Genomic DNA, 16,582 nt, shown 5'->3' with positions numbered 1-16,582 from the left:
AGACCATGCCCTGCACTGAGAGAAGAGGGTCCTTTGGCGGACAGTGTGGAAAGAATTCAACACACACCAATGTTAGAGTCAAAAGGAAAGTTTATTAGAAGAAGGATAACTCCACAGAGTGTGGTCTCTCAGAGGCAGAGAGTGAGAGGGACAGTGAGAGAGAGACCCTGAATGTTCAGGGAGTTCAGTTTATATGTCATCTTTTAGTTTCTATTTCCTTCGATATGGACATATAGGAGGAAAGGGAATAGCATGTAGCCTGAAAAGGTAAGAATATGTAGAGTGAAAGGCCAGCTGGCAGTTCCCAGCCTTTATAGGTTCCCCATAGTTTAGCCATAGGGAATGACTGTTGGTTCCTATTTCCCCTTCACAGGTGTGGGGAATTGGTTAGCAAACCCAGTAAAAATCTTCCTTTGTTCTGAATGTGTCCTCTTGGCCTGGCTGCAGGGCTGATCAGCATATTGCAGTCTCTGATTGTGGCTTGATTAACATTTTAATTCTCTTGCCTCCTCCCTACATTATTCCCCCCTCAGAGATTTTATTCCCTTATTCTTAAGGGGATGTTGAAGGATGCAGGTCTGTCTTCTGCAACTTCTTCAAAGCTGAGATAGAGCTGTAGTCCCTGCCTAAAGGGACTAAAAAAATCACTGGAAGCCTATCCGAGAGCCCCAGAGGCAGAGAACATGAGGTCCTTCTAGCATATAGAAGGGGTAGGAAGCCTTGCAACCTAGAAGATATAAATTTAGCAAAAGGATTGAAAAGACAAAAGTCAAAATTAATAGTAGAGGTAATTGGCAATAAAGTTACTTTTCATAGAAGTTTGTTAATTTTGGTAAAGATCTCTATTTTAAAGAAATTAAATCATTTTGAAGAGAGAATAGTGGCATAGACACCGGGATAAAAGAATGGTTATTTAGAAAAGTCCTCTGATTCCCTGGGATGTGTGGACTTATATAGATCTGGAACAAGAGTTTAAAGTCTTCCATGGGTTCACAGGAATAGGTCACACTTCCTGGTTCATTTTCTGGAGGAAACTGTGAGGACTCATACGACACCAGGGAGTGTTAGGTAGCTAGTCAGACATGAGCAATGCGGGAACAAAGGAAAAGCGACCCAGCCTGGAGACCACCCAAAGAGCACTCAATGGTAGTAGAATTCCGGGTACACACATGCGCACTAGGCAAAGAGTTATATAGCATCCAAGTGTCAATCAAAATGATCTCACTTGCTAATCACCTAAGAATGCCTTTGGAATCACCCATCACAGCCCAAATATAATGCAGACATTCCCAATTTGGGGCTCTTTTTGCCCTCTTGCTGTTGTTGTGGTTATTATTTTAGTGCTCTGTTGCAGCTCTCAGCCCTGGGACTATGTGTCTCCTTGGGGCATGCTTTGTCTATCTAAAGTATATTTTTAATAAAACTATTAAATCTCAATGACCTATGATTCTTCACTGCCGTCTTTTGAGAAAGAACCGAGGGAAAATGCTAACTACATGTCTGCGTCGTTGTTTTCCATCTCTCTTCCCCCTGCCGTTGGGGTGACACTGAACTCCGATTCGCCCCAGCAGCGACATTATATTTTTGTCAAACCCCATAGAGTATACCACTCCAAGAGTCAACCCTAATGTAAACTATGGACTTTGGGTAATAATGATAGATCAATGAATATTCATTGATTGTAACAATATGGTGTGGGCTAGTGATAGAGGAAAGATCTGTGTGTGGGGGGATGGGGATGGGTAAGGGGTATACTAGAACCGTACTTTCTATTCAATTTTGCTGAAGATAGAACTGCTCTAAAAAAATTACCAATTAAAAATACAAGAGTAAAGTGATTTTTAAAAAACAATTCTCACCATCCATTTTTTTTAACATAATTGGATGTTACTCTAGATATTTGGATAGACAAATGATTTATAAATGGATAAATAGATATGATTACTTGTATAAAATGAATTTATAAATTATATGCTATTTTAATAACAAGGTGTTATTAAAGGTGGGTCTTTTGCCTCTCTATGTAAACTTTAGAATCAGTTCGTAGATATCCACAAAATAACTTCTGGTTTAATTGGACTTGTATTAGTCTATGGCCAAGCCACCCTGAACGTACCTGATCTCGTCTGATCTCAAGTTAAGCAGGATTAGGCCTGGTTAGTACTCGGATGGGAGACCACCTAGGAATACCAGGTGCTGTAGGCATTAAAAAAAAATAATAATAATTGGAATTATATTGAATCTATAGATCTAGTTGGGAAGGACTGACATCTTGATGATATCGAGTCTTCCTATCTATAAGCATAGAATATCTTTCTAGTTCTTTGATGTTGTTCATTGAAATTTTTTAGTTTTTCTTATGTAAATTTGGTACATATTTCATTAGATTTATAACTATTTCATTTTGGGGGGTGCTAATATAAATGGTATTGTTTTTTATTTCAAATTCTATTTGTTCATTGCTGATATGTAGAAAAGCAATTTACTTTTGTACATTAACTTTGTATCCTGAAAAGCTGATATAATAACTTGTTAGTTATAGAAGTTTTTGGTCAGTTCTTTTAGATATTCTACCTAGATGATCATGACATCCATAAATAAATGTTATGTCTTCTTTCTCAATCTGTATATCTCATTTCCTTTCCCTGTCTTAATGCATTTGGCTATCACTTCTAGTGGTGAGTGGAACACCCTTGATCTTAGTGGGAAATTTTTATTTCTCACCATTAAGTATGATGTTAGCTATAGGTTTTTTTTAATTTATTTTTTTTTATGGTGACATTGGTTAACAAAATCTAGTAAGTTTCAGCTGTACATTTTAACAGTAAAGCATATATATATTTACATTGTGTGTTCGCCTCCCATAGTTAGATTTCTTTCTGTCACCACACGTTTGACCCCTTTTACCCCATAGCTATAGGTTTTTTGAAGGTGTTCTTTATCAAATTGAGGAAGTTCCCATCTCTTCCAAGTTTGCTGAGTTTTTATCATGAATGAGTGTTGGATTTGTTGAATGCTTTTTCTGCATCTATTGAATTGATTAGGCAATGTTGTTCACTTCCATATATTGTACTTTTTTTTTAAATTAATATTTTAACATTTACTTCTGACTGATGCAATCTCCCCCCAAAGAAGATTGACTTTTGCTTCTGTCACATGATTGAGTTAGGGCAGATTAACTTAATCCAATCAGGTATTAAGCTAATTTGACTTTGGACTTCTGTGAAAACTCCCTATTTCCAATTTATCTTTAAGTGTGTGGCCTGCCTAGGACCTTCTAGGGTAGTCCTTGTAAGTTGGTTGCAGCTGGAAATTTGGAATATTTAACAAAGCTATTTCTCCCTAATGGTTCTTGTTCTCTATTTTTTGTTGTTCCTTCCTGTGAAATAGCCCAAATCTCTGCTCAGATTCTCAATTTCTCTACCGTCTGTTCAGAATCTCAGACTCTGTGCCAAAACTTTGAATTAGCAGTGCCTAAAGTGGAAAAGTGGGACAAACATAAACTTCACCTCTACAATTCCCTTCACTCTTTGCTGTTAGCCCTGCACTTAACTTTTTGCTTTTTCTCTCTAGAGGTTCTAAATATAATGTATATTTAGCAATATGTATTTGTCAGTTTTTCTTGTTTACTGAAGGAGAGTTGTTCTGAATTGTTTGTCCACCATCCCAGAAGTAGGATTTTTATTTTCTTTGTTCTTGAAAGACATTTTAACTGGAAAACATTTTTTTGATTCTACTTTTTTCTCAGAACTTTGAAGTCATTACCATTGTTTCTGACACTGAATAATGCTTGGAGAATTCTCTCTCATCTTGACAATGATTTGAGTCTTCTGCCTGGATATCTAAATATCCTGACCTTTTAGAGATTAGCTAAGATATGTATTTGTAAAAAGCTTTTAGGATAAAATTTTCATAAAAACTTTGAAAAGCAAATTAATTTTTTTCTGTGTATTTAGAAATTAAAAATTTTGTATTTTGAATGATTTTTCTATTCATAGTATTTGCTACCAATTAACATGGTATATTGTCTGTTGAATTTCAACTTATTTTTCACTATCTTCTTTTTTTCTATATTTATTGTGTTTATATCATGTTATTTTTTAATCTGTCAGTAATTTAAATAACAGAAATGTTTATTTTTGCATTTTCTGTTTCTAACTTAATATACAATAATTTTTGTTTCCTAGGTAAATTTGTAGTATCTTTTTTATGTATCATTTTGTTTTAATGTTTTTGAGCTCTCGTTGGACCTAGATTATATAATATGAAACAACTGAGAAAAGTTTGTTTCTAATCTTTGAATTATATTTTAATCTATTATGAGCTTGTTTTCTGCTTTTTATATGCACAGAGCATTTGTTAAGGTAATGCTGGTTGTCATAACAAAGAAATTTAAAAATATAATGATGCACATGCAATAGAAGTTTATCTCTTATATGGATGTTCCTGAGAATGAGCAGCTATCTGCCAAGTTTTTTCCAAGAACTTGGACTCTTTCTGTCTTGTGGCTCCACCATTTTCAACACATAACTTTCAAAGTCAACATATTTATATCAAGCTGGTAAAAGGCAAACAACCAATTGTATTTCATGGAGTTTTTGGTGGGCCAGTTCTTACTTCCTTCCTCTTGTTTTGTTTTATTTTTGTTTAGCTTGGCCTGATTGCTAAGATTTCTTTATTTTCTATTTTGTTTTCTTTTGGGGGGGTCTCAATCTACACATTCTATTTGCCCTGATAAATTGTGGTTAACTTTTAGTCTCTCTCCCCAGGAGTGTATTTTTACTTTATTTTTTTTCCTTTTCACCATGAGGTATAGTGAGAGCTGGACATTTTTTATTTCCATTTTTCTACATCCTGAGGAAATGGTAAAGAAATGGGTAAAACTCAGCTGAGGTGGTGTGTGTTCTTAGTTGGAATAGTTCAAATCCATTCTCTCTCCTAAGACTTATAGTAGGAATAATGAAGTAATAAAATTTATTCCTCTTGCTTGTAGCTGAGGTGAACTGGTTATAACATTCCAATGGAAGCAGATTAGAGGGATTAGTTTTCCTGGGTTCCTTTCAGTTAATCTAGTTGGGGGAGGGTAGGAAACACTATTGTCTTGACAACACACCTTGAACTCTAGATGTATTTTTGTTTTCATTATATAGTCCTCAAGCCCTTCCCACTCGCTAAGGTCAGTTCCCTATTACATTTTTTCGACTTCCTATTATAGGAAGTTATATTTCCAGTATTCTTCCATCATAATCCAGAATTTCCAAAATGTTCTCAAGTTTTCAAGTTGTTCTATTCCTCTAGAACCTCAGAAGCTGGAGTAAAGAAACATAGTCACATGAAACAAAATAAACATGTTTTTTGATATTCCCTGACTGTAAATGGAGCAACAAATAGGTTCCCAATAGATAAGAAGCCACCTTATTTTAAAAATAAAGGTCTCATCTACACCCCTAAAATAGGAAAAGTGATTCCTAAACCGTATACCCTCTAGTTAGGTATTTTAGTTATTTCTTTTAGCCAAAGCTACACAGAAAACTTAGGGCTTTGCTAATGAAAAGGTTGCCTTGGACAAACTGAATCAAACCCTGTGTTGTGAGGATTTTTACATCAAAACTCTCCTTTTGGCAAGGTGGATAATAGACCTTTGTAACCCAATCAGACTTGTTAATGAAAAAATGGAAACAGCTTTAATGTTCCCCAGAAAGAGAAACGATTACATAAACAATGGTACTTCTCAGTCATGAGAGATCATGAAGCTTTAAAAAAATGTTTAAATAGTTGGAAGTGATGTAGGGAAAACTATGGTAAAATGTCTTAACCAAGCAGTCCGCTCTACAAGGTCCGATACAGTGTCTACACTGTTCACCATTTTATCTCCATGCCTATTATAGTATCTGGACTGAAGGAGCAAAAAAATTAAGGATAAATGTGACTTCGAGAAAAAGAGGATAAGATGGTAGACGCTCAAGTGTAATTAATTCCCAAGACATCACATAGAGGTCCACATCTTAGGTCCACTACCTAAGATACTTCACAAATTAATTTGAAGTTTTTGAGTCTTAATGAATTCAGGCCATTTAAAAATCTCAAAAGAAATATAAATCATATTGAAATTCTACCAAGTTCTAAGCAGCCACATTCTTTTTTCTTAGTTCAGCTCCTAATTACTATAAAATTTTGACAAGTAGTTCACACATTCAAAATTCTGTACTCTGCTCCTCACAGATTCCCCAGATCCTTAACCATCTCAGTACTGTCAGCATTGTCAGCATAAGACCCGGGAGGAGGACCACAGCCAATAAGGAGTGGAGTGGTCCAGTGCTTCCTTCCTTTAAGCCTAGAGTGGCAGACAGGATACAAAGTAAAGCATAGCCACCAACTGAGCTTTAATGAAAGGGGAAAGTTTTCATTAAGCTGAAGAATCAGAGAAACCAAAAAAGTTTGAGACATTTTATTCTTAGAGGAGTCAGGAAATAGCAACTTTGAAATCAAAAGATGTTTCAGGTTTTGAATATATATGGTCAGATATTTTTTAACGTACCTATTCTACAAAGGTTCGTGTAAAACTACAAACAGTGGAAACAGTGACACTTTTCACTTCTCAGCACTTCATAGTTTATTCATCCAATCTTCACAATTTGTGAATTGACTTACTTTCAATGAGCTAATACATAAAATATTCATTTATTCATCAAACTAGTGTTGAGTCATTTTGCTAGGCACATGCACAGGATAAATATACTAGGCACAGGCTAGATATCAGGAAAAGATGCATACTTTATACTGTAAAATAAATCATGCTAAAATATTCATGTAGCATTACTTTAAATATACACAAAAACACTCAGCTTAGATGTTTAGACCTAATCTTTTGAATTATGGGAGTAGAAAAAAATAAATAGGAAACATGCTATTATATGTAAAGACTTCAAGTTCTTCCAGGGGCAGGCCAGCAAAGGGAAATTAGAGGGTGTGAACTCCTAGACTTGACTCTCTGTGTTTGCATCTCAGCTCTGCTTTTCACTTGTGCAAACTTGGCCAAATTTAATTACATATTTCAGTTTCATCCTGAAATACGAACAGTAATAGCACTTAGGTGGTTTTTGTGAGGATTACATCAAATTGAGATACACAAAGGACTTAGTGTGTTGCCTGGCTCAAAAAGTGGCATGTAAGTGGAAGCTATGATTACTCAAGGTACTTCATGTAAATGTTTGGTAAAATTCAGCCATGAAGCCATCTGGTTCTTGGTTTTTACTTTGTTGATAGTTTTTTTGTTTTGTTTTGTTTTGTTTTTTACTAATTGAAAGTACTTCTTATAGATTGTCTATTTTTACTTGCATCAGTTTGGGAGTTTGACTTCTTAGGGGATGTGTACATGTCAGTTATTTAATATATTAGCATACAGCTCTTCACGGTAGTCCTTTATAATCTTGTTTCTGTAAGATAAGTCAGAATGTTTCCTCTTTCATTTTTAATTCTAGTAATTTGAGACACTTTTTTTTACCCCCTTGGTCAATCTAGCTAAAGGTTTATGAATTTGTTGATCTTTTCAAAGAACTCACTATTGGTTTCATTAATTTTCTATATTATTTGCTATTCCTTCATTAATAAATACTTTATTATATACTTCTGTTTGTTTTAGGCTTATATTTCTGTTTTTTCTCAATTGCTAAAGTGGAGAGTTAGGTTATTAAGTTGAGATAGTTCTTTTTAAATATAATTTTCCTATAAGAACTATTTTAGCTGCATCGCATAAGTGTTAGTATGTTTCTTCATTTTCATTATTTCAAAGTACTTTCTAATTTCTTTTTTATTCCTATGACCCACTGGTTATTTAGGAGTGTATTTTTAATTTCTACATATTTTGATTGTCCCAGATTCCTTTCTCTTATTTCTAAATATGTTATATAAAATTTACCACAAAAAGCCAACAGACAAGATGGAATGAAATACTGAAAAACATTGTATTAACCGAAAGAAGACAACAGTAATCAAATAGTAACATAGTGGTTACTATGTTATATTAAATATAAATTATATTAAATATAAATGGACAAAATACTTCAATTAAAAGGCAGAAATTAGACTAGATAAAAAGCAAGATATAACTTTGATGTTTATAAGAGAGGTACAATAAATATAGACACTAAATATTTAGGTAACTTTAAACAAGCCTTCTTAAAAATAAAGGATTAGACTTGTATTATGCCAATCAAGTATAAGATAGCCAATATAACTGCATTAATATAAAAAAAAGTAGACTCGAAGACAAGGAGTATAACCATAGGAAAAGTGGGCTATTTCATAATTATAAAAGGGAAAAAATTTTGTATATAAATGTACATGCACTTAAAAAGTGAATTTTAAAATACATCAAGCCAAAAAATAAAAGAACTAAAAGGAGAATAGTTCCACAAATATATTTGAATATTTTAATACTTCTTGCTAACCGATAGGAAAAAGCCAATAAATGGTTTAAGTAACATTTAGGTTGTTCTTTTTTAAAATAATTTTAAAATTATTCAGTTACAGTTGGCATATAATATTAGTTTTAGGTGTACAACATAGTGATTAGACATGTACATTACTTACAAAATGATCACCCCAATAATTCTAGTTCTCATTTGATACCATACATAGTTATTACAATATTATTGACTATTTTTGATGCAATACATTACATCCTCATGACTATTTTGTAGTTACCAATTCATACTTTTCAATCCCTTCCCCATTTTTCACCCACTCTCCCAACCTCACTCTCATCTGCTATCACAATGTTCTCTGTATCAATGAGTTTGTTTCTATTTTGTTTTTTCTGTTTCAGTTCCACATGTAAATGAAATTATAGGGCATTTTTTTCTCTGACTCCTTGACTTAACATGAAACTTTTGCCTTTGTTTTAAAGACTATTTTGTCTAGTATAAATATTGCAACCTTAGCTTTTTTATTTTCATTTTTATGAATATCTTTTGTCATCCCTTTGTTTTCAGTCTCTGTATTTTTCAATCTAAAAGGAGTCCCTTGTAGGCAGCATGTGTGAAGGTCTTGTTTTATTATCTAGCCACCCTATCTTTTGATTGGAGTGCCTGATCCATTTACATAAAGTAGTTGTTGACAGATATGTAGCTATTGCCATTTTATTATATCTTTTTTCTTAAAGTCTCCTTAACATTTCTTGTAATACTGGTTTGCTGTTGATGCACTCCTTTAGCCTTTCCTTTTCTAGGAAACTATCTGTCCTTTGATTCTAAATGATAGCTTTGCTGGGTAGAGTTATCTTGGTTGTAGGTCCCTGTTTTTCATCACTTTGAATATTTCTGCCAATCTCTTTTATCCTGCAAAGTTTATGTTGAGAAATCAGTTGATAGTCTTATGAGAGCTCCCTTGTAGGTAACTGTTTTTCTTGCTGCTTTTAAGATTATCTTTTTCTAATCTTTGGCATATTAATTATGATGTGTCTTGGAGTGGGTCTCTTTGGGTTTAACTTGTTTGGGACTCTGTGCTTCCTGGCTTTTATGTCTATTTGCTTCACTAGGTTAGGGAAGTTTTCTGTCATTATTTCTACAAATAGTTTTTCAGTTTTGTTGTCTCCCTCTTCTCTTCCTGGTACTCTCGTGATGCAAATGATGATACACTTGATATTGTCCCAGAGGCCTCTTAAACTATCCTTATTATTATTTTTTTTTTTTTGGAATTTTTTCTTGTTGCTGTTTTGATTGGGTGTTTTGTGCTACCTTATTTTCTAAATCACTGATTCGATCCTCTGCCTCATTTAATCTACTGTTGAGTCTTTCTAATATATTTTTCATTTCGGTTATTGTATTCATTTCTGACTGATTCTTTTTTGTTTTCTATCTCCATTTTTGTTTTCTGTCTTTGTGTTAAAGTTCTCACTGAGTTCATCTACTCTTCTCCTAAGTTTATTGAGCATCCTTATAACCAGTGTTTTGAACTTTACATCTAGTAGATTGCTTATCTCCATTCTGTTTAGTTCATTTTCTGGAAGTTTATTCTGTTCTTTCTTTTGGACATGTTTTCTTGTCTCCCTATTTTTGCTGCCTTTCTGTGTTTGTTTCTATTAGAGCTGGTCTTAGTAGAGTGGACTTATATAGTGGATGTCCTATGCGGCCCAGTGGAGCAGTTTCCCTAATCCCCTGAGCCTGGTGCTTCAGCTGTGTCCCTTGTGTGGGTTGTGTATGCCTTGTTGTAGTTGAGACTTGGTCACTATTTGCACACCAATGGAAGGGATTGACCCTCAGTCTGATGGTTTGTTTGGACTGGCTGGTGACTACAGTAGAGCTGTTGTGCAGGGGCTGACCCTACAGAACAAGATTCACTTAGCAAATCTTTGGTGCCTGCCCAGTTACCTTTTGGGTGTGTCATCCTTGGATGAGGCCCCAGGTGGTGTTCCAGCTCAGATCAGAATCTGACCACTTGGCTGCTGGCCCTGGGCCTTTGGCAGGAGTCCTGACACAGGTCAAGTTCAGCTGAAGCCTCTGCCCTGCCTAAGACCACCTGACGTGAACCACCAAGCAATCCACAAATGGCTGCCACCCACGCTGTACTTGGAGGTGCTACGTGAGGCCAAGCTGTGAACTCAGGCCAGCTGCCACTAGTGCTGGGCTTGGGGCTGCTCAGCAAGAGGTATGAAGCTTTCTAAGACCAGATGCTGCTTTTTGAGTTGTGTGAACCTTTGAGAGATTTTAGGAAAGTGTGCACATGAGCCAAGACTGGTCAATTGTATGGAAAAACCATTGGAAGCAGTTTGGATGGGCCAAGAAGTTGGGTGGGGCACAGCCTCTGGGAATTACCAGGACAGACCAGTATTAGGTTGATGGAGACTCATATGAGGGCCACTTGTATCTATATCTGCATGCCAGAAGTGGGTGGGCTCAACAAAGAAACAATAGATTCCACCAGCACTTTTGTCTGGGAGAAAACTTCCCCTTTAGCCCTTGCTCTGAAGCTACACAATTAAGTTCTCCCCATACGTCCCTGGCACCTTTCAAGTTGCTGCCCCAGTGTTGGAGCTCAGAGCAAGTGAGTCCATCACTGGGTAAGTTTATGTGCAGGCCCATTAAAAGGAGTGCCTACGACTCCTGCAGCCCTCCGTTTCACTCTACCTCATTGTAGGACTTCTGTTCGGGTAGACTTCAGACTATTTTCAATGATGATTTTTTTCTGTAGTTTAGTTGTAATTTTGATTTGGTTGTGAATGAAGGCCAGCACAGTGTTTACCAACTCTACCATCTATATAGAAGTATTGTTCTAAGTTCAAATTTCCTGAGAAACAGACTCAGAGACAGATATTTGTGCAAATAAATTTGATGAAAAATACTTTTGTAAACCTTAAAGAAGAGAAAGAAGTAGACTGAACTGCTGCAGTATAAAATTATAGAAATTAAGTGTGGTGTTGGTGTAAAGATAAATCTTAGGATCCAGAAATGACCAGTACATATACAGTCAATAGATATTTGACAAGAAGCCAAGGTCACTCAATGAGAAATGGACAGTCTTGTCAACAAATATGACTTGAGAAACTGGTTATTTATATAGGAAAAAATGAGCGCACGCACACACACACACGTTTTATATATGATAAAGGGCTTTTATCCAGCATATGTAAACAACTACTTTGAATCAATTAGAAGAAAATCAATATAATTTAAGAATACAAGTCTTGAACACTTTCCAAAATAAGTTATAAGAATATCTAATAACCAAATGATATGATTTTCAACCACATTCCTAGTCATCAGGAATATTCACACTGAAATCATGACATACCATTTTGTACACATTTCAAAGGGTAAAATTAAAAGACGTACAAGTTCAAATATTGAAGAGGATATGAAGCAGCTAAATTTATCATACACTGACGATTTGAGTATATAACACTGTCCCACCACTTGGGAAAAGAGTTTAGTAATTTCTTAAATACGCACCAGCATGAAGACCCAGCAATTCCACTCTTGTTTACCAAGAGAAATGGAAATGTATGTCCACAATACCTTTTAAAATGTTTTATTTTTTTACAGCCATATTAATGATATGCTCAAACTGGAAACAATTGAAATATTCATCAACTGGTAAATGAAAAAAGACATTTTGGGAAATTCACACAATGTATTTTCAGCAATAAAAAGGAATGAATTGCTGACACACTTCATAATACAGATGGATTTCCAAAAGAAATTATGTTGAACAAAACTAAACAAAATAATACATACTGTATGTATCAAGGTCTAGAACAGACAAAAATAAGTTATAGTAACATGGTGGCATTAATCAGACCACTGATTCTGTGGTAAGAGGGAGTTTTGAAGGGTCATTTTCTTGAAATGTGTCAGGAATAGGCAGTAATGGGAGATCATTGTCTGGAAAAGGGCACAAGGGAACTTTCTGTGATAATGGAAATATTCTGTGTCTTGATTGCAGTGGTAGTTATATAGGTATAGAAATTTTTTCAAAATTTATTAAACTGTACACTTAAAATCTGCATTTTATCAGTGTAAAAAACCTCAGTTTTAAAAGAAATTTAATACATTACCTTTCAGTTCTTGGAGAAATAAAACTGCTTAAAGATGAAACCTCATAATCAGAAATTAAAACTAAGACACCAGGATGGAGGAAGGTGTGGTTTAAAAAGCATCGAATCTATTTAAAGATAGAATTAAATGATTGTAGAAACTATGGTTATGGTATAGAATATACATTTTTCAAATTTGATCATGAAAATATTAATATACATGATGGGATCAGGAATAGGAAAAGAAAGTTTAAGCACATTAACTTCAGCTTTTGTCATATAAACAATGTTCTAATTTTTGTAGGTAAACTTTTGCTACAGATGTCAACTAGATGCCTATAGATGTATGTATAAAACATAATTTTTGCTCAAAATTTTTAAAATATATATTTTTCTATATAGATAAAAGAATTGTAAATGTGACGAGGGTGTACAAGGATGTATTTATGTTTAAGTATCATGCTCATTTATTATCAGGCTCAACCATTAAAGGTATGCTTTAGAGTTTATAAGGATTTTTATGTATACAAAAATTAAGCAGTGAAACAAAGGTAGAAAAAATTCCCAGAAAGCAGAGATATTAACAACAAAGTTACAGGAATATATTTAATATTTGAAATAAGCCCTGGGACTGGCAGAAACTCAAGAATTTCTGCCAACCTGAGCATCATAAGTACATGTGAATAATCTAAGAGCTTCGCCATCAGTATGACTCAGTTCCAGACTCCCAATCCCTGTTCTGTACAAATTCCGTGAAGGGAGACTTTAATAGGCTCATCATGGATTAGGATCTAAAGTGGATTCATTGACTATGACCACAAGGGGGAACATCATTTTTAACTGCTGAGTAGGTGGCTCCCACTCCAGTGTAATTCTTGAGAAGGGAAGATAGTTATTAGCTGAGAAGACACACCGAGCTGTGTCTACTATATCAAATGTCCAGTTTTATTATATTATTCATCTTTTACACTATTTAGAACATTTGTTATTCCTTTTGTTGAAATTATTTTCTTGCATATATCAGAGAAAGTCTGCCTGGATTTATCTAAGACATATCATTTTTCTCCAGTTCTAATGGCGATTATAGTTTTCTTAAAATGTTTATTTGAAGAATGTTCTAGGTCAATGAAATAGAAAATAAAATAAAAATGGGGCTATTCACATTGTTCACTATTAGTCTTTCAGCATTTCTAGGCTTATTTAAGTAAACTATGTTCATCTCCCAGATGATCATGTGAAATTAACTTTTACACTGTCAACTAATTAATTTTTACCTCAATTACTTTGATTTGTCCAAAGAAATTCTTCAAACTTATTTGCCAACACTTTTGATTCAACAATATTATAGCATTAAACTTAAGAGTTAAGAACTTTAAAGATTTAAAAATTAGGAATAAAAATGTTAATTGAAATTCATCAATTTCTCATTTTTAACATTTTATCACATGTTTCTGGCTTCATGAGGAAATTAGATTTGATAATCCATGCAGTTTTCTCATGTTACCACTTATGCAAATGGTATATAATGGAAGGAACAGAGGTTTTGGGACTAGAAAAAAATGAATTCAAATTTTAATTCTGATACTTTAGTAGCTATATAATTGTGTTCAATTCCTTACCCACTCTGAATCTCATTTGAGTCATATAAGAAAGATGATGTAAAATGTAAGATTTATTATAAAATTGATTTAATTTTTTTCATTTACAATTGGCATACAATATTATAAGTTTTAGGTGTACAAAATAGTAATCAGACATTTATATAACAAAGTATTTACCCCAATAAGTCTAGTACCCATCTGACACCATACATAGTTACTACAATATTATTTACTATATTCCCTATGCTGTACTTTACATCCTCATGACTATTATAACTAACAATTCATATTTCTTAATTCCTTTCAAGTTTTTTGCCCTCAAACCACCTCCTACCTGGTGACTATCAATTTGTTCAGTGTATCTGAAGTTTTTCTGTTTTATTCTTTTGTTTGTTTTTTTAGATTCCAAATATGATAAGCAAAATCATGTCATATTTGTCTTTCTCTCTGCTTTATTTCATAGCGTTATACCTTCCAGGTCCATCTATGTTCTTGCAGATGGTAAGATTTCATTCTTTTTATGGCTCAGCAATATTGGATTTTATACGTGTACCACATATACTTTATCTATTCTTCTGTCAGTGGACACTTAGGTTGCTTCCATATCTTATCTACTGTAAAAATAATGCAGTGCATATAGGAGTGCACACATCTTCTGAATTAGTGTTTTGGATTTCTTCTGATAAATAGCTAGAAGTAGGATTACTGGGTCATGTAGTAGTTTTATTTTTAATTTTTTGAGGAACCTCCATACTGTTTTCATTTGTGGCTGTACCAATTTGCAATCCTACCAACAGGATACAAAGGTTCCCTTTTCCTTCATCTTTGCCAATACTGGTTGTTCGTTGATTTATTGATGATGACCATTCTGACAAGTGTGAGGTGATATCTCATTGTAGTTTTAATTTGCATTTCTCTGATGATTAGTGATAAGCATCTTTTCACATGTCTGTTGGCCATCTGTCCTGGAAAAATATGTTTTGGTACTCTGTTCATTTTTTAATTGGATTGTCTTTTTGTTAAGTTGTATGAATTCCTTATGTATTTTGGATGTATTGTCAAATGTTCTGCCATTCAGTAGGCTGTCATTTTATTTTGTCAATGGATTACTTCACAGTGCAAAAAATTTTGAGTTTGATGTACTTTGATTTATTACTTCTTTACCCGTGTCTGGAGAGAGATCCAAAAAAATATTGCTGAGAGTGATATTAAAAAGTTTACTGTCTATGTTTACTTCTAGGAGTTTTATGGTTTCGGGTCTTTAAGTCTTTAACCCATTTTGAGTTTAATCTTGCATATGGTGTAAGAAAGTGATCTAGTTTCATTATTTTCCATGTTTCTGTCCAGTTTTATCAACACCATTTATTCAATACACTATCTTTACCTATTAGATATTTTCTCCTTTGTCATAAATGAATTGATCATATAGGCATAGGTTTATTTCTGGGCTTTCTATTCTGTTTTATTGATGTGTCTATTTTTATGTCAGTACCATCCTGTTTTGATTATTATAGCCTTAAAGTATACTTTGCTATCAGATGTTGTGACAACATTAACTTTGTTGTTCTTTCTCAAGATTGCTGTAGCTATTTGGGGTTTTTAGTGATTCTATATAAATTTTAGTATTTTCTTTTTTTGCAAAAAAAAAAAGAAAAAAGCCACTTGTTTTTTGACAGAGACTGCAGTGAATCTAAATTGCTTTAGGTAGTATGGACATTTTCTTCAGTGTCTTATAATTTTCCGAGAACAGATCTTTTACTCCTTGGTTAAATTTATTTCTAGATTTTTTTTGATGCAATTGTAAATGGATTGTTTTCTTAATTTCTTTTTCTGATGATTTGTTATTAGTGTATGAAAATGCAATTGACTTCTCTATTAATTTTGAATCCTACTTTACCAAATTCATTTATCAATTCTAATAGTTTTTTGGTGGAATCTTTAGAGTTCTCACTATATAATATCATGTTATCTGCAAATAATGACTATTTTACTTCCTTTCCAATTTGGATGCTTTTTATTACTTGTCTCATTGCTATGTCTAAGACTTCCAATACTATGTTGAATAAAAGTGGTGAAAGTGGACATCCTTGTCTTGCTCCTGATTTTAAAGAAAAAGCTTTTAGCTTTTCATCATTTTGTATGATGTTAGTTGGAGTTTGGCATATATGACCCTTATTACATCGAGGTTTGTTTCTTTTATCCCCACTTTGCTGAGAGTTTTTATCATAAATGGATGCTGAATTTTACCAATTGTTTTTCTGCTTTTATTGATATACTATTTTTATCCTTCATTTTGCTTGCGTGGTGTATCATGGTAGTGTATTTTTAGATATTGAACCAACCTTGCATCCCAGGAATAAATCCCACTTGATCATGGTATATGATCTTTTTAATGCATTGCTAAATTCAGTTTGCTAATATTTTGTTGAGGATTTTTGCATTTGTGTTC

At 33.8% G+C, this 16,582-nt stretch overlaps 1 pseudogene; it reads left to right on the top strand.

Moving 5' to 3' along the window:
* The first annotated feature begins 2,088 nt into the window (after positions 1-2,088).
* LOC120612022 (uncharacterized) lies at positions 2,089-2,205 on the top strand (annotated as a pseudogene).
* Positions 2,206-16,582: the final 14,377 nt, after the last annotated feature.

This window comes from Pteropus medius, unplaced genomic scaffold, assembly GCF_902729225.1.
Source record: "Pteropus medius unplaced genomic scaffold, Ma_sr-lr_union100, whole genome shotgun sequence".
Taxonomy (NCBI): Eukaryota; Metazoa; Chordata; class Mammalia; order Chiroptera; family Pteropodidae; genus Pteropus; species Pteropus medius.
Note: the sequence above shows the minus strand (reverse complement) of the source record. Positions and strands in the feature narration are given on the sequence as shown.